The sequence below is a fragment of the Salmo salar genome, chromosome ssa05, assembly GCF_905237065.1.
Source record: "Salmo salar chromosome ssa05, Ssal_v3.1, whole genome shotgun sequence".
Taxonomy (NCBI): Eukaryota; Metazoa; Chordata; class Actinopteri; order Salmoniformes; family Salmonidae; genus Salmo; species Salmo salar.
In genome coordinates this window covers 89,209,244-89,232,059 of record NC_059446.1, presented here as the reverse complement: position 1 = coordinate 89,232,059, position 22,816 = coordinate 89,209,244, and the positions used below count along the sequence as shown (strand labels likewise).

Genomic DNA, 22,816 nt, shown 5'->3' with positions numbered 1-22,816 from the left:
GCCCCCCCTCCATCACTAAGACATAGACACACTGCAGCCCCCCTCCATCACTAAGACACAGTACACACTGCAGCCCCCCCTCCATCACTAAGACATAGACACACTGCAGCCCCCCTCCATCACTAAGACATAGACACAGTACACACTGCAGCCCCCCCTCCATCACTAAGACATAGACACACTGCAGCCCCCCCCTCCATCACTAAGACATAGACACACTGCAGCCCCCCCTCCATCACTAAGACAGACACAATGCAGCCCCCCCCTCCATCACTAAGACATAGACACAGTACACACTGCAGCCCCCCTCCATCACTAAGACATAGACACAGTACACACTGCAGCCCCCCTCCATCACTAAGACATAGACACAGTACACACTGCAGCCCCCCCTCCATCACTAAGACATAGACACAGTACACACTGCAGCCCCCCCTCCCTCCATCAGGAGGAGGACTGAGGATGTGTCCTGAGTGACTAAATTGGGCCTAATAGCATGCAGTGATATATTAATAGCATTGGTGCTTCGACTGTCTCTGACCAGGATAAAGATGTCTGTCTGGACTAGAGGGAGAAGAGATGATAGGATGGATGAGAGAATGGATGAGAGGAGGAAGGAGAGAAGGGATGAGAGGATGGATGATATGATGGATGAGAGAATGGATGAGAGGATGGATGAGAGGAGGGATGAGAGGATGGATGAGAGGATGGATGCGAGGAGGAAGGAGAGAAGGGATGAGAGGAGGGGCGAAAGAAGGGATGATAGGATGGATGAGAGGAGGAAGGAGAGAAGGGATGAGAAGAGGGATGAAAGAAGGGATGATAGGATGGATGAGAGAATGGATGAGAGGATGGATGAGAGGATGGATGAGAGGAGGGATGAGAGGAGGGATGAGAGGAGGGATGAGTTGATACCAGATAGTAGTAGTAGTAATGAATCCCCTAAATTGGTTTGTTCTAAGAAGTTCTGACATATCCTTACCTGCTGTCTTTGAAAAGTATTTTCAGAGATCTTTAAGGTCCCATTACTAAATAGAAGTACAGTCTATACTGGTCCAATACCAGGTACAGTCTATACTGGTCCAATAACAGGTACAGTCTATACTGGTCCCCCAATAACAGGTACAGTCTATACTGGTCCCCCAATAACAGGTACAGTCTATACTGGTCCCCCCCAATAACAGGTACAGTCTATACTGGTCCCCCAATAACAGGTACAGTCTATACTGGTCCCCCAATAACAGGTACAGTCTATACTGGTCCAATAACAGGTACAGTCTATACTGGTCCCAATAACAGGTACAGTCTATACTGGTCCAATAACAGGTACAGTCTATACTGGTCCAATAACAGGTACAGTCTATACTGGTCCAATAACAGGTACAGTCTATACTGGTCCAATAACAGGTACAGTCTATACTGGTCCCCCAATAACAGGTACAGTCTATACTGGTCCCCCAATAACAGGTACAGTCTATACTGGTCCCCCAATAACAGGTACAGTCTATACTGGTCCAATAACAGGTACAGTCTATACTGGTCCCAATAACAGGTACAGTCTATACTGGTCCAATAACAGGTACAGTCTATACTGGTCCAATAACAGGTACAGTCTATACTGGTCCCCCAATAACAGGTACAGTCTATACTGGTCCAATAACAGGTACAGTCTATACTGGTCCAATAACAGGTACAGTCTATACTGGTCCAATAACAGGTACAGTCTATACTGGTCCAATAACAGGTACAGTCTATACTGGTCCCCCAATAACAGGTACAGTCTATACTGGTCCCCCAATAACAGGTACAGTCTATACTGGTCCCCCAATAACAGGTACAGTCTATACTGGTCCAATAACAGGTACAGTCTATACTGGTCCAATAACAGGTACAGTCTATACTGGTCCCCAATAACAGGTACAGTCTATACTGGTCCCCCAATAACAGGTACAGTCTATACTGGTCCCCCAATAACAGGTACAGTCTATACTGGTCCCCCAATAACAGGTACAGTCTATACTGGTCCCCCAATAACAGGTACAGTCTATACTGGTCCCCCAATAACAGGTACAGTCTATACTGGTCCCCCAATAACAGGTACAGTCTATACTGGTCCCCCAATAACAGGTACAGTCTATACTGGTCCAATAACAGGTACAGTCTATACTGGTCCAATAACAGGTACAGTCTATACTGGTCCAATACCAGGTACAGTCTATACTGGTCCAATAACAGGTACAGTCTATACTGGTCCAATACCAGGTACAGTCTATACTGGTCCCAATAACAGGTACAGTCTATACTGGTCCCCCAATAACAGGTACAGTCTATACTGGTCCCCCAATAACAGGTACAGTCTATACTGGTCCCCCAATAACAGGTACAGTCTATACTGGTCCAATAACAGGTACAGTCTATACTGGTCCCCCAATAACAGGTACAGTCTATACTGGTCCCCCCAATAACAGGTACAGTCTATACTGGTCCCCCAATAACAGGTACAGTCTATACTGGTCCCCCAATAACAGGTACAGTCTATACTGGTCCAATAACAGGTACAGTCTATACTGGTCCAATAACAGGTACAGTCTATACTGGTCCAGTAACAGGTACAGTCTATACTGGTCCCCAATAACAGGTACAGTCTATACTGGTCCCCAATAACAGGTACAGTCTATACTGGTCCCCCAATAACAGGTACAGTCTATACTGGTCCCCCAATAACAGGTACAGTCTATACTGGTCCCCCAATAACAGGTACAGTCTATACTGGTCCAATAACAGGTACAGTCTATACTGGTCCAATAACAGGTACAGTCTATACTGGTCCAATAACAGGTACAGTCTATACTGGTCCAATACCAGGTACAGTCTATACTGGTCCAATAACAGGTACAGTCTATACTGGTCCAATAACAGGTACAGTCTATACTGGTCCAATAACAGGTACAGTCTATACTGGTCCCCCAATAACAGGTACAGTCTATACTGGTCCAATACCAGGTACAGTCTATACTGGTCCAATAACAGGTACAGTCTATACTGGTCCCCCAATAACAGGTACAGTCTATACTGGTCCAATAACAGGTACAGTCTATACTGGTCCAATAACAGGTACAGTCTATACTGGTCCAATACCAGGTACAGTCTATACTGGTCCAATAACAGGTACAGTCTATACTGGTCCCCCAATAACAGGTACAGTCTATACTGGTCCCCCAATAACAGGTACAGTCTATACTGGTCCCCCAATAACAGGTACAGTCTATACTGGTCCCCAATAACAGGTACAGTCTATACTGGTCCAATAACAGGTACAGTCTATACTGGTCCAATAACAGGTACAGTCTATACTGGTCCCCCAATAACAGGTACAGTCTATACTGGTCCCCCAATAACAGGTACAGTCTATACTGGTCCCCCAATAACAGGTACAGTCTATACTGGTCCAATAACAGGTACAGTCTATACTGGTCCAATAACAGGTACAGTCTATACTGGTCCAATAACAGGTACAGTCTATACTGGTCCCCCAATAACAGGTACAGTCTATACTGGTCCCCCAATAACAGGTACAGTCTATACTGGTCCAATAACAGGTACAGTCTATACTGGTCCAATAACAGGTACAGTCTATACTGGTCCAATAACAGGTACAGTCTATACTGGTCCAATAACAGGTACAGTCTATACTGGTCCAATAACAGGTACAGTCTATACTGGTCCAATAACAGGTACAGTCTATACTGGTCCAATAACAGGTACAGTCTATACTGGTCCCCAATAACAGGTACAGTCTATACTGGTCCAATACCAGGTACAGTCTATACTGGTCCAATAACAGGTACAGTCTATACTGGTCCCCCAATAACAGGTACAGTCTATACTGGTCCAATAACAGGTACAGTCTATACTGGTCCAATAACAGGTACAGTCTATACTGGTCCAATAACAGATACAGTCTATACTGGTCCAATAACAGGTACAGTCTATACTGGTCCAATAACAGGTACAGTCTATACTGGTCCAATAACAGGTACAGTCTATACTGGTCCAATAACAGGTACAGTCTATACTGGTCCAATACCAGGTACAGTCTATACTGGTCCAATAACAGGTACAGTTTATACTGGTCCAATACCAGGTACAGTCTATACTGGTCCAATAACAGGTACAGTCTATACTGGTCCAATAACAGGTACAGTCTATACTGGTCCAATACCAGGTACAGTCTATACTGGTCCAATAACAGGTACAGTCTATACTGGTCCAATAACAGGTACAGTCTATACTGGTCCAATAACAGGTACAGTCTATACTGGTCCAATACCAGGTACAGTCTATACTGGTCCAATAACAGGTACAGTTTATACTGGTCCAATACCAGGTACAGTCTATACTGGTCCAATAACAGGTACAGTCTATACTGGTCCAATAACAGGTACAGTCTATACTGGTCCAATACCAGGTACAGTCTATACTGGTCCAATAACAGGTACAGTCTATACTGGTCCAATAACAGGTACATAACAAGGTGATCTAAGCCTAATAATACTACTGGGGGAAATGGTCAGGACAGATCCCTATAGGGCTCCACCATGTAGACCAATTACAGTAGTAGCTTCATCACTTCCTTGTCAAGTACGTTGGCCGTCTTGAGGCAGCCATTCAGATCTCACTAGTTCTACTAGAATGTTATATAGAGACAGGTGTTAGTAGACGGGGCCAAAACGTCAGGTGAAATGTGAGAGAGATGGCCATCCATAGGAGTTTGATCATCAGTCTCTGTATACAGTGGGGCAAAGAAGTATTTAGTCAGCCACCAATTGTGCAAGTTCTCCCACTTAAAAAGATGAGAGAGGCCTGTAATTTTCATCATAGGTACACGTCAACTATGACAGACAAAATGAGAAAAAAAAATCCAGAAAATCACATTGTAGGATTCTTTATGAATTTATTTGCAAATTATGGTGGAAAATAAGTATTTGGTCACCTACAAACAAGCAAGATTTCTGGCTCTCACAGACCTGTAACTTCTTCTTTAACCTGTTGGGTCTAGGGGGCAGCATTTGCACGTCTGGATAAAAAAATGTACCCGATTTAATCTGGTTACTAATCCTACCCAGTAACTAGAATATGCATATACTTATTATATATGGATAGAAAACACTCTAAAGTTTCCAAAACTGTTTGAATGGTGTCTGTGAGTATAACAGAACTCATTTGGCAGGCAAAACCCTGAGACATTTTCTGACAGGAAGTGGATACCTGATGTGTTGTATTGACTTTAAACCTATCCCATTGAAAAACACAGGGGTTTAGGAATATTTTGGCACTTCCTATTGCTTCCACTAGATGTCACCAGCCTTTACAAAGTGTTTTGAGTCTTCTGGAGGGAGATCTGACCGAACAAGAGCCATGGAACGGTGATGTCCCATTAGACACCTGGCGCGCTAGTTCATGTTGGGTACCCTCGTTGCCAATACGTTATAAAAGAGTATGCATTCGTCCACCTTGAATATTATTCATGTTCTGGTTAAAAAAGGCCCTAATGATTTATGCTATACAACGTTTGACATGTTTGAACGAACGGAAATATATTTTTTCCCCTCGTTCATGACGAGAAGTCCGGCTGGCTTACATCATGTGCTAACGAGACGGAGATTTTTGGACATAAATGATGAGCTTTTTTGAACAAAACTACATTCGTTATGGACCTGTGATACCTGGAAGTGACATCTGATGAAGAGAATCAAAGGTAATGGATTATTTACATAGTATTTTCGATTTTAGATCTCCCCAACATGACGTCTAGTCTGTATCGCAACGCGTATTTTTCTGGCCGCAGTGCTCAGATTATTGCAAAGTGTGATTTCCCAGTAAGGTTATTTTTAAATCTGGCAAGTTGATTGCGTTCAAGAGATGTAAATCTATAATTCTTTAAATGACAATATAATATTTTACCAATGTTTTCTAATTTTAATTATTTAATTTCTGACGCTGACTTGACTGCCGGTTATTGGAGGGAAACGATTTCCTCAACATCAATGCCATAGTAAAACGCTGTTTTTGTATATAAATATGAACTTGATAGAACTAAAAATGCATGCATTGTCTAACATAATGTCCTAGGAGTGTCATCTGATGGAGATTGTAAAAGGTTAGTGCATCATTTTAGCTGGTTTTATGGTTTTGGTGACCCTGTCTTTGACTTGACAAAACATTACACACAACTCTTGTAAATGTACTGTCCTAACATACTCTAAATTTATGCTTTCGCCATAAAACCTTTTTGAAATCGTAAAACGTGGTTAGATTAAGGAGATGTTTATCTTTCAAATGGTGTAACATAGTTGTATTTTTGAAAAATTTGAATTTTGACATTTATTTGGATTCAAATTTGCCGCTCTTGAAATGCACCTGCTGTTGATGGAGTGCACCACGGGTGGCACGCTAGCGTCCCACCTAGCCCCAAGAGGTTAAGAGGCTCCTCTGTCCTCCACTCGTTACCTGTATTAATGGCACCTGTTTGAACTTGTTATCAGTATAAAAGACACCTGTCCACAACCTCAAACAGTCACACTCCGAACTCCACTATGGCCAAGACCAAAGAGCTGTCAAAGGACACCAGAAACAAAATTGTAGACCTGCACCAGGCTGGGAAGACTGAATCTGCAATAGGTAAGCAGCTTGGTTAGAAGAAATCAACTGTGGGAGCAATTATTAGGAAATGGAAGACATACAAGACCACTGATAATCTCCCTCGATCTGGGGCTCCACGCAAGATCTCACCCCGTGGGGTCAAAATGATCACAAGAACAGTGAGCAAAAATCCCAGAACCACACGGGGGGACCTAGTGAATGACCTGCAGAGAGCTGGGACCAAAGTAACAAAGCCTACCATCAGTAACACACTACGCCGCCAGGGACTCAAATCCTGCAGTGCCAGACGTGTCCCCATGCTTAAGCCAGTACATGTCCAGGCCCGTCTGAAGTTTGCTAGAGAGCATTTGGATGATCCAGAAGAGGATTGGGAGAATGTCATATGGTCAGATGAAACCAAAATAGAACTTTTTGGTAAAAACTCAACTCGTCGTGTTTGGAGGAAAAGGGAATGCTGAGTTGCATCCAAAGAACACCATACCTACTGTGAAGCATGGGGGTGGAAACATCATGCTTTGGGGCTGTTTTTCTGCAAAGGGACCAGGACGACTGATCCGTGTAAAGGAAAGAATGAATGGGGCCATGTATCGTGAGATTTTGAGTGAAAACCTCCTTCCATCAGCAAGGGCATTGAAGATGAAACGTGGCTGGGTCTTTCAGCATGACAATGATCCCAAACACACCGCCCGGGCAACGATGGAGTGGCTTTGTAAGAAGCATTTCAAGGTCCTGGAGTGGCCTAGCCAGTCTCCAGATCTCAACCCCATAGAAAATCTTTGGAGGGAGTTGAAAGTCCGTGTTGCCCAGCGACAGCCCCAAAACATCACTGCTCTAGAGGAGATCTGCATGGAGGAATGGGCCAAAATACCAGCAACAATATGTGAAAACCTTGTGAAGACTTACAGAAAACGTTTGACCTGTGTCATTGCCAACAAAGGGTATATAACAAAGTATTGAGATAAACTTTTTTTATTGACCAAATACTTATTTTCCACCATAATTTGCAAATAAATTCATAAAAAATCCTACAATGTGATTTTCTGGATTTTTTTTTCTCATTTTGTCTGTCATAGTTGAAGTGTACCTATGATGAAAATTACAGGCCTCTCATCTTTTTAAGCGGGAGAACTTGCACAATTGGTGGCTGACTAAATACTTTTTTGCCCCACTGTATGTACGGCCAGTCAGCCCACGAGAAACTACTGAGGCATTTCTATACACAGTCACAGCGATCAGATCAACAAGGCACGACAGCGATCAGATCAACAAGGCACGACAGCGATCAGATCAACAAGGCACGACAGCGATCAGATCAACAAGGCACGACAGCGATCAGATCAACAAGGCACGACAGCGATCAGATCAACAAGGCACGACAGCGATCAGATCAACAAGGCATGACAGCGATCAGAACAACAAGGCATGACAACCCAATCATGTACCGTGTCTGACCAAATAAAAATCCTCTCCTAATCTCTTTATCTGAAGGAAAATGAACAGGCTCCTGCTTATTCCAATCCATTCCACATTCTGCAGAGTTAACATTTAAAAAATAAACCTTATATGAATTTATCCGTCAGCTTTATATACTCCCTTTCCTTTGATGGCATTTAAATATGTGAACGCTGCTTCTAAGGGGATTTAATAGGGTGCCATTTGGGACACAGAAATACATTTCCACTCTGTCAATTACATCTATAAGCAACGGAACTATTTCTTTACACTTAACCATATTATCTCTCTCTCTCTCCCTTCCTCTTTCTGCATCCCTCGCTCTTCGTTGCCTCCCTCCCTCCCTCCCTCCCTTCCCTTCCCTCCCCCCTCCCTCCCTCCCTCCCTACTATACACCATGATGTTTTCCATCAAGGAGACTTAAAAGCAATAAGCAGAGTATTTCTGCAGATTAAATGGAATGATTTATTTCTCATTACCACTTACAAAAGCTGTCCATTTGGACACACTGTGATCAGAAACCAGAGAGATTGGAGACCGGCTCAAATCTCCCCGATTAGGAAAGCTGATTCCTCCAGCAGAGCCTCCGGGGTTTTATCAGTCAGTCCAAAGGGCTAGCAGGCAGCGCTGCTCTCATTCACACTACTAACACTCCTGATTTAGGCTAAAGAAATAACTCTGGGGCCCATTCACTGAGGATCAAAACGCTACACTGAGCCAAATAACTGGTGGAAGTGTGCGTGTGTGTGTGCGTATGTGAGTGTGTGTGCGTATGTGAGTGTGTGTGCGTATGTGAGTGTGTGTGTGCGTACGTGCATCCATACATGAGTGTGTGTGTGTGTGTGGGGGGGGTGGGGGGGTCCGTCTAGATGGGGTGGTGGTGGTGGGGGGGGTCCGTCTAGATGGGGTGGTGGTGTGGGGGGGGTATGAGACCCTGTTGAACAGAACTCATTCAAGTCAGACTCATTCAACCTTGAACAGTGATATGCAGAGTCCCTGGACAGATCTGCTCCATGTTAGAGAAGCCAGACCACAGAGCCTTCATCTTCTTCAACAGAAGGTCTAACAGCGGCAGGTATTGGTAGCTCACCAGTGGGTGGAGACATGCGGCGTATCTGTGTTTTCTGTACTATAATAGTTTGTGTGGAAAGCTAAGCCACAAGTCGTCAATGTGGTATAATTAATCAATAAGGAGTGATGGGGTGTGGTATAATTAATCAATAAGGAGTGATGGGGTGTGGTATATGGCCAATATACCACGGCTGTTCTTCGGCACGACGCAACCTAACTATATAAGTTGGTAACTATATCAGTTATTCAAAAAACAGTTTAAAGCTGTTAAGTCTGCAGTTTCTTCAAGTCTAGTTGTGTTGGTGACTTCAGCTTAGGTCTGGGAGGTGTACCGTATTTTACTATATACCGGTACTGATTCACAGACTGAGTTTTTACCGGTATATTTGGTATTTTTCACCTTTATTTAACCAGGAAGGCCAGTTGAGAACAAGTTCTCATTTACAACTGCGACCTGGACAAGATAAAGCAAAGCAGTGCAACACAAACAACAACACAGAGTTACACATGGAATAAACAAACATACAGTCAATAACACAATAGAAAAATCTGTATACAGTGTGTGCAAATGAGGTAAGATTAGGGAGGAAAGGCAATAAATAGGCCATAGTGGCGAAATAATTACAATTTAGCTATTAAACACTGGAGTGATAGATGTGCAGAAGATGAATGTGCAAGTAGAGATACTGGGGTGCTTAATGTGAGTCTGGAAGGAAAGTTTACAGTCTAACCAGACACCTAGGTATTTGTAGTTGTCAGCATATTCTAGGTCAGAACCGTCCAGAGTAGTGATGCTGGATGGGCGGGCAGGTGCAGGCAGCGATCAGTTGAAGAGCATGCATTTAGTTTTACTAGCATTTAAAAGCAGTTGGAGGCCACGGAAGGAGAGTTGTATGGCATTGAAGCTCGTCTGGAGGTTAGTTAACACAGTGTCCAAAGAAGGGCCAGAAGTATACAGAATGGTGTCGTCTGCGTAGAGGTGGATCAGAGAATCACCAGCAGTAAGAGCAACATCATCATTGATGTATACAGAGAAAAGAGTCGGCCCGAGAATTGAACCCTGTGGCATCCCCATAGAGACTGCCAGAGGTCCGGACAACAGGCCCTCCGATTTGACACACTGAACTCTGTCTAAGAAGTAGTTGGTGAACCAGGCGAGGCAGTCATTTGAGAAACCAAGGTTGTTGAGTCTGCCGATAAGAATGTGGTGATTGACAGAGTCGAAAGCCTTGGCCAGGTAGACGAATACAGCCGCACAGTAATGTCTCTTATCGATGGCAGTTATGATATCGTTTAGGACCTTGAGCGTGGCTGAGGTGCACCCATGACCAGCTCGGAAACCAGATTGCAAAGCGGAGAAGGTACGATGGGATTCAAAATGGTAGCTTTCCAATCTTTGGGGATCTCAGACGATACGAAAGAGGTTGAATATAAATATATAACGGTATTTCAATGTTTGGTTTGTTAAATGTGATACACAACTCTGGCACAACAAAATCTGAAGGCCCAGAATAGTTTATTGCAAGTTTTCTAGCTTCGGGTCAGACACAGTTTATAGTTGACACAATGTTGCAAGTTTTCTAGCTTCGGGCCAGACACAGTTTATAGTTGATACAATGTTTGATGTTTGTTGCAGACAGGCAGAGCAGAGAGATGAAGAGCATGAACAAACCTCCATGCATAGTCAATGTGATTTACAGGATATTTATTTATCCTGAAGGAGGCCATTGAGGGGTGAAACATCAATCTTTTAAACGTGTCTGATAAAACAACACTTTTTATGGTGAGCTCTGGGCCTTTTCCAGTCGTAGGACATTTATAAAAGGTATTTATTTATATCAGAATACTTTCTACCTGCAATGTTTTTATTGGTTGGCTTTATGTAGGCTATTTTTACCTAGTTGGCAATATAACAAAAACACATCATTATTATTATAATTGAAATTAAACTGTTCCACGAAAATGTGCATATGAAAATCACAACTGGCACGCAGATCGGTAAAAATGTTCAGGGAATTGTAAATTGTCACTCCACATGGAAAAGGTTGTTGACCCCTGGTGCAGCCTATTACCAGTAACTTCAGAAACGTAATGGCAGAATCTGAGAAGGTCAGCAGGAATATGTTTTTTTTTTCTTCCTGTTAGGCCATCTTGATCTCTGGATCCCTCTTGAGTCATTTGTGTCTTAATTATTTAATATAACAGCGCACCTATAGCATCAGACATCCTCAGGGCATAATTGATTTTATAAAAACACATAGGGTGTGTCTATATGGAAAAATACATGGTTTAAAAGTTTGACCAAGCGATTGGTCGAAAGAACAGACGGCCAATATTGTTTTAGTAGGGGACAGCCATATTGTTTTTAGTAGGGGACAGCCCTATTGTTTTTAGTAGGAGGACAGCCATATTGTTTTTAGTAGGGGACAGCCATATTGTTTTTAGTAGGGGACAGCCATATTGTTTTTAGTAGGGGACAGCCATATTGTTTTAGTAGGGGACAGCCCTATTGTTTTTAGTAGGGGACAGCCCTATTGTTTTTAGTAGGGGACAGCCCTATTGTTTTTAGTAGGGGACAGCCCTATTGTTTTTAGTAGGGGACAGCCATATTGTTTTTAGTAGGGGACAGCCCTATTGTTTTTAGTAGGGGACAGCCACATTGTTTTTAGTAGGGGACAGCCCTATTGTTTTTAGTAGGGGACAGCCCTATTGTTTTTAGTAGGGGACAGCCCTATTGTTTTTAGTAGGGGACAGCCCTACCAGGGTCAATAATTCCTCCCTGGTTTATTCATTCATTGTCATGTCAAACAACAATGTATTCAAGGTGCTGCCCAATATATTCCAACTATAGCATTATAAAATTCCAACAGTTCACCAATGGGCCTAGATGTTTTGCCCATATCATACAGCCCTGCGTGGCACAGTGACAAAATAATAAGAAAAGTGTAGGAATTGCAAAAAATGCATGAAAATGCTGAAAGTAATTTTTTTTTGGAGTTGAATTGAAGAGTATAAAACAAATGAGAATATTTGATGTGGTGCCACTATATGATCATGAACTACTCAAAGCAAATGTATTATTAAAAAACAGAAAATACTGTCACAAATGTGAAAGATATGGTGATATGTTGTCCATATGGTCCAGCCCTACTTCATCAGCAGAAGACTAACAGCAGCTGTAGTAGCAGTGTTAGGGGAAGCTACTCTGAAAATATAGTTTACCAAGCTACCAATTACTTGAAGCAGATTTTCTTGGCCCTACAGTTGTTGGTAGCAGACAGAGGCTAGACTGAACGGTACAGCGTTAGATGTGTTGCCTAGGTTTCCCTGAGTGGCGGCGGGAGGAGAGCCAAGGTCTAACACACTAGTTTGTCACTGTACTGTATCATGGTAACAACCAGGAGTGTTTGTCTTAGGTAGTGGACAACAAACACCCTCTGTCTGTCTCAAATGGTACCCTACTCCCTATATGCTGCACTACTGTAGACCAGAGTCCTATATGCTACACTACTGTAGACCAGAGTCCTATATGCTGCACTACTGTAGACCAGAGTCCTATATGCTGCACTACTGTAGACCAGAGTCCTATATGCTGCACTACTGTAGACCAGAGTCCTATATGCTGCACTACTGTAGACCAGCGTCCTATATGCTGCACTACTGTAGACCAGAGTCCTATATGCTGCACTACTGTAGACCAGAGTCCTATATGCTGCACTACTGTAGACCAGAGTCCTATATGCTGCACTACTGTAGACCAGAGTCCTATATGCTGCACTACTGTAGACCAGAGTCCTATATGCTGCACTACTGTAGACCAGAGTCCTATATGCTGCACTACTGTAGACCAGAGTCCTATATGCTGCACTACTGTAGACCAGAGTCCTATATGCTGCACTACTGTAGACCAGCGTCCTATATGCTGCACTACTGTAGACCAGAGTCCTATATGCTGCACTACTGTAGACCAGAGTCCTATATGCTGCACTACTGTAGACCAGAGTCATATATGCTGCACTACTGTAGACCAGAGTCCTATATGCTGCACTACTGTAGACCAGAGTCCTATATGCTGCACTACTGTAGACCAGAGTCCTATATGCTGCACTACTGTAGACCAGAGTCCTATATGCTGCACTACTGTAGACCAGAGTCCTATATGCTGCACTACTATAGACCAGAGTCCTATATGCTGCACTACTGTAGACCAGAGTCCTATATGCTGCACTACTGTAGACCAGAGTCCTATATGCTGCACTACTGTAGACCAGAGTCCTATATGCTGCACTACTGTAGACCAGAGTCCTATATGCTGCACTACTGTAGACCAGAGTCCTATATGCTGCACTACTGTAGACCAGAGTCCTATATGCTGCACTACTATAGACCAGAGTCCTATATGCTGCACTACTGTAGACCAGAGTCCTATATGCTGCACTACTATAGACCAGAGTCCTATATGCTGCACTACTGTAGACCAGAGTCATATATGCTGCACTACTGTAGACCAGAGTCCTATATGCTGCACTACTGTAGACCAGAGTCCTATGGGTAGAGAACTATGGGTAGAAAACTATGGGTGTAAAACTATGGGTAGAAAACTATGGGTGTAAAACTATGGGTAGAAAACTATGGGTGTAAAACTATGGGTAGAGAACTATGGGTAGAGAGTTATGGGTAGAGAACTATGGGTAGAGAACTATGGGTAGAGAACTATGGGTAGAGAACTATAGGTAGAGAACTATGGGTAGAAAACTATGGGTAGAGAACTATGGGTAGAGAACTATGGGTAGAGAACTATAGGTAGAGAACTATGGGTAGAAAACTATGGGTAGAGAACTATGGGTAGAGAGCTATGGGTAGAAAACTATGGGTAGAGAACTATAGGTAGAGAACTATAGGTAGAGAACTATGGGTAGAAAACTATGGGTAGAGAACTATGGGTAGAGAGCTATGGGTAGAGAACTATGGGTAGAGAACTATGGGTAGAGAACTATAGGTAGAGAACTAAGGAAGTGGACTATATAGGTAGTATAGGTCCATTTGGGACACAGGCTATCAACTGTTTTTTGTCTCTATAACCTTTAAAAACAGAATATAAAACTCAAGTTGTCAAGTGACTTGCCTCTTTATTAACACGTCTATCATCATGGGACTGTTTGTATCTAAAACCCTTAGACAATAAAACATGGAGTTGAGCTCGTTCCAACTTCATCTAACATATACCCCCCCCGTCCCAACACACCAGCTGTAAAACGTGGGCTACATGGATCAAATGAATGTGAGTGATTTAATGCGCATAAAGATTAGAGCCCTTAAAGCACGCAGCACTGAGAGATTAGAGCCCTTAAAGCACGCAGCACAGAGAGATTACAGCCCTTAAAGCACGCAGCACTGAGAGATTACAGCCCTTAAAGCACGCAGCACAGAGAGATTACAGCCCTTAAAGCACGCAGCACAGAGAGATTAGAGCCCTTAAAGCACGCAGCACTGAGAGATTAGAGCCCTTAAAGCACGCAGCACAGAGAGATTAGAGCCCTTAAAGCACGCAGCACAGAGAGATTACAGCCCTTAAAGCACGCAGCACAGAGAGATTACAGCCCTTAAAGCACGCAGCACAGAGAGATTAGAGCCCTTAAAGCACGCAGCACAGAGAGATTACAGCCCTTAAAGCACGCAGCACAGAGAGATTACAGCCCTTAAAGCACGCAGCACAGAGAGATTAGAGCCCTTAAAGCACGCAGCACAGAGAGATTAGAGCCCTTAAAGCACGCAGCACAGAGAGATTAGAGCCCTTAAAGCACAGAGAGATTAGAGCCCTTAAAGCACGCAGCACAGAGAGATTAGAGCCCTTAAAGCACGCAGCACTGAGAGATTACAGCCCTTAAAGCACGCAGCACAGAGAGATTACAGCCCTTAAAGCACGCAGCACAGAGAGATTACAGCCCTTAAAGCACGCAGCACAGAGAGATTAGAGCCCTGTCAAAGCACGCAGCACAGAGAGATTACAGCCCTTAAAGCACAGAGAGATTAGAGCCCTTAAAGCACGCAGCACTGAGAGATTAGAGGGCCCTTAAAGCACGAGCAGCAGAGAGATTACAGCCCTTAAAGCACGCAGCACTTGAGAGATTACAGCCCTTAAAGCACGAGCACTGAGAGATTACAGCTACTGGTGAGATCATCTTGACCACTGGTGAATGTTACTTTGCGCCTGCGACTGTTCACCTCTCAACGTGCGTGCAGTGCAGCAAGCACAGAAACCGCTCATAGTTTCCTGGGAGGTAAAACTCTCCCTCTGTTTGTGTCCCTCTCCCTCTGTTTCTGTCCCCCTCCCTCTGTTTCTGTCCCTCTGTTTCTGTCCCTCTGTTTCTGTCCCTCCCTCTGTTTCTGTCCCCCTCCCTCTGTTTCTGTCCCTCTGTTTCTGTCCCTCTCCCTCTGTTTCTGTCCCTCTGTTTCTGTCTCTTTCCACATAATCACTTGGAGCTGATTTTCTGGTGATTTTACAGTATTTTATGTCGCATATATATATATATACACACAGTGCATTCTGAAAGTATTCAGACCCCTTGACATTTTCTAAATGTTGTTACAGTCTTATTCTAAAATGGATTAAATAGTTGTTTTCCCTCATCAGTCTACACACAATACCCCATAATGACATCACAATACCCCATAATGACATCACAATACCCCATAATGACCAAGCAAAAATGGGTTTTAGAAACATTTGCAAATGTCATATATCTTTTATATCTTTTATATATATATATATATATATATATATATATATATATTTTATATATATATATATATGTATATATATATATATCTATATATATATCTTTTATATATATATATATATATATATATATATATATATATATATATATATATATATATATATATCTTTTATATATATATAAATATAAATAAATAAATATATAAAAATATATATATAAAAGATATATGACATTTACCTAAGTATTCAGACACTTTACTCAGTACTTTGTTGAAGCACCTTGGGCAGCGATTACAGCCTCGAGTCTTCTTGGGTATGACGCTACAAGCTTGGCACACCTGTATTTGGGGAGTTTCCCTCATTCTTCTCTGCAGATCCTCTCAAGCTCTGTCAGGTTGGATGGGAAGCGTCGCTTCACAACTATTTTCAGGTCTCTCCAGAGATGTTCAATCAGGTTCAAGTCCGGGCTCTGGCTGGGCCACTCAAGGACATTCAGAGACTTGTCCCGAAGCCACTCCTGCGTTGTCTTGGCTGTGTGCTTGTGATCGTTGTCCTGTTGGAAGGTGAACTTTCGCCCCAGTCTGAGGTCCTCAGCGCTCTGGAGCAGGTTTTCCATCAAGGATCTCTCTGTACTTTGCTTCGTTCATCTTACCCTCGATCCTGACTAGTCTCCCAGTCCCTGCTGCTGAAAAACATCCCCACATCATGATGCTGCCACCGGCATGCTTCACCGTAGGGATGGTGCCAGGTTTCCTCCAGACGTGACCCTTGGCATTCAGGTCAAAGAGTAAAATCTTGGTTTCATCAGACCAGAGAATCTTGGTCTGAGAGTTTTTAGGTGCCTTTTGGCAAACTCCAAGCGGGCTGTCATGTGCCTTTTACTGAGGAATGGCTTCCGTCTGGCCACTCTACCATAAAAGCCTAATTTGTGGAGTGCTGCAGAGATCGTTGTCCTTCTGGAAGGTTCTCCCATCTCCACAGAGGAACTCTGGAGCTCTGTCAGAGTGACCATCGGGTTCTTGGTCACCTCCCTGACCAAGGCCCTTCTCCCCCGATTGCTCAGTTTGGCCGGGCGGCCAGCTCTAAGAAGGGTCTTGGTAGTTCCACAATTTGTCCATTTAAGAATGATGGAGGCCACTGTGTTCTTGGGGACCTTCAATGCTGCAGAAATGTTTTGGTACCCTTCCCCAGATCTGTGCCTCGACACAATCCTGTCTCGGAGCTCTACGGACAATTCCTTCAACCTCTTGGCTTGGTTTCTGCTCTGACATGCACCTTTAACTGTGGGACCTTATATAGACAGACATGTGCCTTTCCAAATCATGTCCAATCCATTGTAGAAACATCTCAATGAGGATCAATGGAAACAGGAAGCACCTGAGCACATTTTCGAGTCTCATAGCAAAGGGTCTGAATACTTACGTAAATAAGGTATTTATGTTTTTTATTTTTAATACATTTGCAAACTCTCTAAAAACCTGTTTTCCCTTTCTCATTATGGGGTATTGTGTGTAGATTGATGAGGATTTTAATTTATTTAATCGATTTTAGAATAAGGCTGTAACGCAACAAAATGTGGAAAAATGGAAGGGGTCTGACTACTTTCTGAATGGACTGTATCTACACTATATTCATGTTAACTACTCTACCAGCTGTATCTACACTATATTCATGTTAACTACTCTACCAGCTGTCAGCTACACTATATTCATGTACACCCCTTCATTAATAACATGTATATTACTGCTCTGAGAAGCTGAGGGTATAATTAAGCAATAAGGTCCGAGGAGATGTGGTATATGGCCAATATACCGCGGCTAAGGGCTGTTCTTAAAGCACGACACAACGCAGAGCTGTGGTATACTGGTCATATATCACTAACCCCCTGAGGAGCCTTGTTGCTGTTATGAACTGGTTACCAACGTAATTACAGCAGTAAATATACATGTTTTGTCCATACCAGTGGCTTTCAGCCAATCAGAATTCAGGGCTCAAATTACCCAATTCATAATAACATTTATACCATGGCATTGTTGAATACCTGTTTGTGATTGGCTTGAAGGGCATTCTAGAGGGCATTATTTCCCTATAAAGCACGGTATATTTACACGGTAAAATTCCATGGCTTTAGTTCATTCTTACATGTTCTATGTTTGAGCTGCTTTTAAAGCAAAAGTCCAATTGAAAAAAATATTGCCTTTGTTGATATTGGATTTTCATAATGGCGAGCTAGGACTGATGGTTTGGTTAGATAAACTAGCAAGTCTGTTTGTTTGGTTACCACGGCAACTACTGTCGCTATCTAGTAAGCTTGCTTGAACACATTTCTAGGGGCAAATGTGTTAAAGTATAGCCATGGTATTAAAGGGATAATTAACTAGGGGCTTTATGCATCTCCCTTCATTATAGTACATAGAACACATAGCCCCTCGTTGATTATCCCTTCTGTATGTTACTGCTCTGGGAAGCTGAGGGTTTATAACATGTATTTCACTGCTCTGGGAAGCTGAGGGTTTATAACATGTATTTTACTGCTCTGGGAAGCTGAGGGTATATAACATGTATTTTACTGCTCTGGGAAGCTGAGGGTTTATAACATGTATTTTACTGCTCTGGGAAGCTGAGGGTTTATAACATGTATGTTACTGCTCTGGGAAGCTGAGGGTTTATAACATGTATTTTACTGCTCTGGGAAGCTGAGGGTTTATAACATGTATTTTACTGCTCTGGGAAGCTGAGGGTTTATAACATGTATGTTACTGTTCTGGGAAGCTGAGGGTTTATAACATGTATTTTACTGCTCTGGGAAGCTGAGGGTTTATAACATGTATGTTACTGCTCTGGGAAGCTGAGGGTTTATAACATGTATTTTACTGCTCTGGGAAGCTGAGGGTATATAACATGTATTTTACTGCTCTGGGAAGCTGAGGGTTTATAACCTGTATGTTACTGCTCTGGGAAGCTGAGGGTTTATAACATGTATGTTACTGCTCTGGGAAGCTGAGGGTTTATAACATGTATTTTACTGCTCAGGGAAGCTGAGGGTTTATAACATGTATTTTACTGTTCTGGGAAGCTGAGGGTATATAACATGTATTTTACTGCTCTGGGAAGCTGAGGGTATATAACATGTATTTTACTGCTCTGGGAAGCTGAGGGTTTATAACATGTATTTTACTGCTCTGGGAAGCTGAGGGTTTATAACATGTATTTTACTGCTCTGGGAAGCTGAGGGTATATAACATGTATGTTACTGCTCTGGGAAGCTGAGGGTTTATAACATGTATTTTACTGCTCTGGGAAGCTGAGGGTTTATAACATGTATTTTACTGCTCTGGGAAGCTGAGGGTTTATAACATGTATGTTACTGTTCTGGGAAGCTGAGGGTTTATAACATGTATTTTACTGCTCTGGGAAGCTGAGGGTTTATAACATGTATGTTACTGCTCTGGGAAGCTGAGGGTTTATAACATGTATTTTACTGCTCTGGGAAGCTGAGGGTATATAACATGTATTTTACTGCTCTGGGAAGCTGAGGGTTTATAACATGTATTTTACTGCTCTGGGAAGCTGAGGGTTTATAACATGTATTTTACTGCTCTGGGAAGCTGAGGGTTTATAACATGTATGTTACTGCTCTGGGAAGCTGAGGGTTTATAACATGTATTTTACTGCTCTGGGAAGCTGAGGGTTTATAACATGTATGTTACTGCTCTGGGAAGCTGAGGGTATATAACATGTATGTTACTGCTCTGGGAAGCTGAGGGTATATAACATGTATTTTACTGCTCAGGGAAGCTGAGGGTATATAACCTGTATGTTACTGCTCTGGGAAGCTGAGGGTTTATAACATGTATGTTACTGCTCTGGGAAGCTGAGGGTTTATAACATGTATTTTACTGCTCAGGGAAGCTGAGGGTTTATAACATGTATTTTACTGTTCTGGGAAGCTGAGGGTATATAACATGTATTTTACTGCTCTGGGAAGCTGAGGGTATATAACATGTATTTTACTGCTCTGGGAAGCTGAGGGTTTATAACATGTATTTTACTGCTCTGGGAAGCTGAGGGTTTATAACATGTATTTTACTGCTCTGGGAAGCTGAGGGTATATAACATGTATTTTACTGCTCTGGGAAGCTGAGGGTATATAACATGTATTTTACTGCTCTGGGAAGCTGAGGGTTTATAACATGTATTTTACTGCTCTGGGAAGCTGAGGGTATATAACATGTATGTTACTGCTCTGGGAAGCTGAGGGTTTATAACATGTATTTTACTGCTCTGGGAAGCTGAGGGTTTATAACATGTATTTTACTGCTCTGGGAAGCTGAGGGTTTATAACATGTATGTTACTGCTCTGGGAAGCTGAGGGTTTATAACATGTATGTTACTGCTCTGGGAAGCTGAGGGTTTATAACATGTATTTTACTGCTCTGGGAAGCTGAGGGTTTATAACATGTATGTTACTGCTCTGGGAAGCTGAGGGTATATAACATGTATGTTACTGCTCTGGGAAGCTGAGGGTATATAACATGTATTTTACTGCTCAGGGAAGCTGAGGCTATATAACCTGTATGTTACTGCTCTGGGAAGCTGAGGGTTTATAACATGTATGTTACTGCTCTGGGAAGCTGAGGGTTTATAACATGTATTTTACTGCTCAGGGAAGCTGAGGGTTTATAACATGTATTTTACTGTTCTGGGAAGCTGAGGGTATATAACATGTATTTTACTGCTCTGGGAAGCTGAGGGTATATAACATGTATTTTACTGCTCTGGGAAGCTGAGGGTTTATAACATGTATTTTACTGCTCTGGGAAGCTGAGGGTTTATAACATGTATTTTACTGCTCTGGGAAGCTGAGGGTTTATAACATGTATTTTACTGCTCTGGGAAGCTGAGGGTTTATAACATGTATTTTACTACTCTGGGAAGCTGAGGGTTTATAACATGTATTTTACTGCTCTGGGAAGCTGAGGGTTTATAACATGTATGTTACTGCTCTGGGAAGCTGAGGGTTTATAACATGTATTTTACTGCTCTGGGAAGCTGAGGGTTTATAACATGTATTTTACTACTCTGGGAAGCTGAGGGTTTATAACATGTATTTTACTGCTCATTCAGAAGTATGTCTGTTTCAGGGCAGAGCTCCACTCCATAACCATTGTAAAGTATGTCTGTCTCAGGGCAGAGCTCCACTCCATAACCAGTGTAAAGTATGTCTGTCTCAGGGCAGAGCTCCACTCCATAACCAGTGTAAAGTATGTCTGTTTCAGGGCAGAGCTCCACTCCATAACCAGTGTAAAGTATGTCTGTCTCAGGGCAGAGCTCCACTCCATAACCAGTGTAAAGTATGTCTGTCTCAGGGCAGAGCTCCACTCCATAACCAGTGTAAACCATTTAGTCTATCAGATGACTTACTAAACACTCCTCCTCTATCTGTCTATCTCTGTGCTGTGTGTGTGTGTGTGTGTGTGTGTGTGTGTGTGTGTGTGTGTGTGTGTGTGTGTGTGTGTGTGTGTGTGTGTGTGTGTGTGTGTGTGTGTGTGTGTGTGTGTGTGTGTGTGTGTGTGTGTGTGTGTGTGTGTGTGTGTGTGTGCGCGCGCGCATCTGGCCGAGTGCCTGTTGTTCTTAATGTCACGGCTGTAAAGAGGAAAATATGTTGTCTGTTTGGGACATGGGCGATCTCTTACCCTCTCATTAGAACGTGAAGTTCTGAGTTATCTTTCACAGAGAGGATGAGCTGGTCACTTTGTTTTTCACAGGGATTCCAGCAACGTGTGTCAGCGATGTGTCACTCGTCTCATGACAGACTGACTGCAAGACTCGGGGCTCGATTCAATCCGTAGTGCTGAAGACCTGCACTACGTTGCGATAGAAATCTCACACAATAATTCTTACCACACTAAGCCCTGGTCCTGCCTCTACGCCAGGTTAAACATCAATAACAGAGAAAATCAAGGACGCTTCTTTCAGAGATACACTGACCGCCTCAGTCATTTACACAAGATAAATGTATTGCATTGCTCTAGCGCAGGTTAAAAGCAAATCACCAGGGTCTCAATTCAAGTGCTCTGCATTACACTCCAGTCACAAGAGTATTTTACATGTCCAGAAACAACATTAGCATGTGCTATTTTACATGTCCAGAAACAACATTAGCATGTGCTATTTTACATGTCCAGAAACAACATTAGCATGTGCTATTTTACATGTCCAGAAACAACATTAGCATGTGCTATTTTACATGTCCAGAAACATTCAACATTAGCATGTGCTATTTTACATGTCCAGAAACATTCAACATTAGCATGTGCTATTTTACATGCCCAGAAACATTAGCATGTGCTATTTTACATGTCCAGAAACATTCAACATTAGCATGTGCTATTTTACATGTCCAGAAACATTCAACATTAGCATGTGCTATTTTACATGTCCAGAAACATTCAACATTAGCATGTGCTATTTTACATGTCCAGAAACATTCAACATTAGCACGTGCTATTTTACATGTCCAGAAACATTCAACATTAGCATGTGCTATTTTACATGTCCAGAAACATTCAACATTAGCATGTGCTATTTTACATGTCCAGAAACATTCAACATTAGCATGTGCTATTTTACATGTCCAGAAACATTCAACATTAGCATGTGCTATTTTACATGTCCAGAAACATTCAACATTAGCATGTGCTATTTTACATGTCCAGAAACATTCAACATTAGCATGTGCTATTTTACACGTGCCAGTACAAAAAAAATAAAAAAACATTCAACATTAGTATGAAATGTAAGTCGCTCTGGATAAGATTAGCGTCTGCTAAATGACCAAACATGTGCTATAAATGTCCAGAAACATTCAACATTAGCATGTGCTATTTT

The 22,816-nt window shown here is 42.5% G+C and overlaps 1 protein-coding gene across 1 annotated transcript in view; it reads right to left on the bottom strand.

Annotated features, from left to right (window-relative positions):
• The window catches only part of cdkal (CDK5 regulatory subunit-associated protein 1-like 1), an 807,683-nt gene that overhangs the window by 222,413 nt on the left and 562,454 nt on the right, over nucleotides 1–22,816 (bottom strand).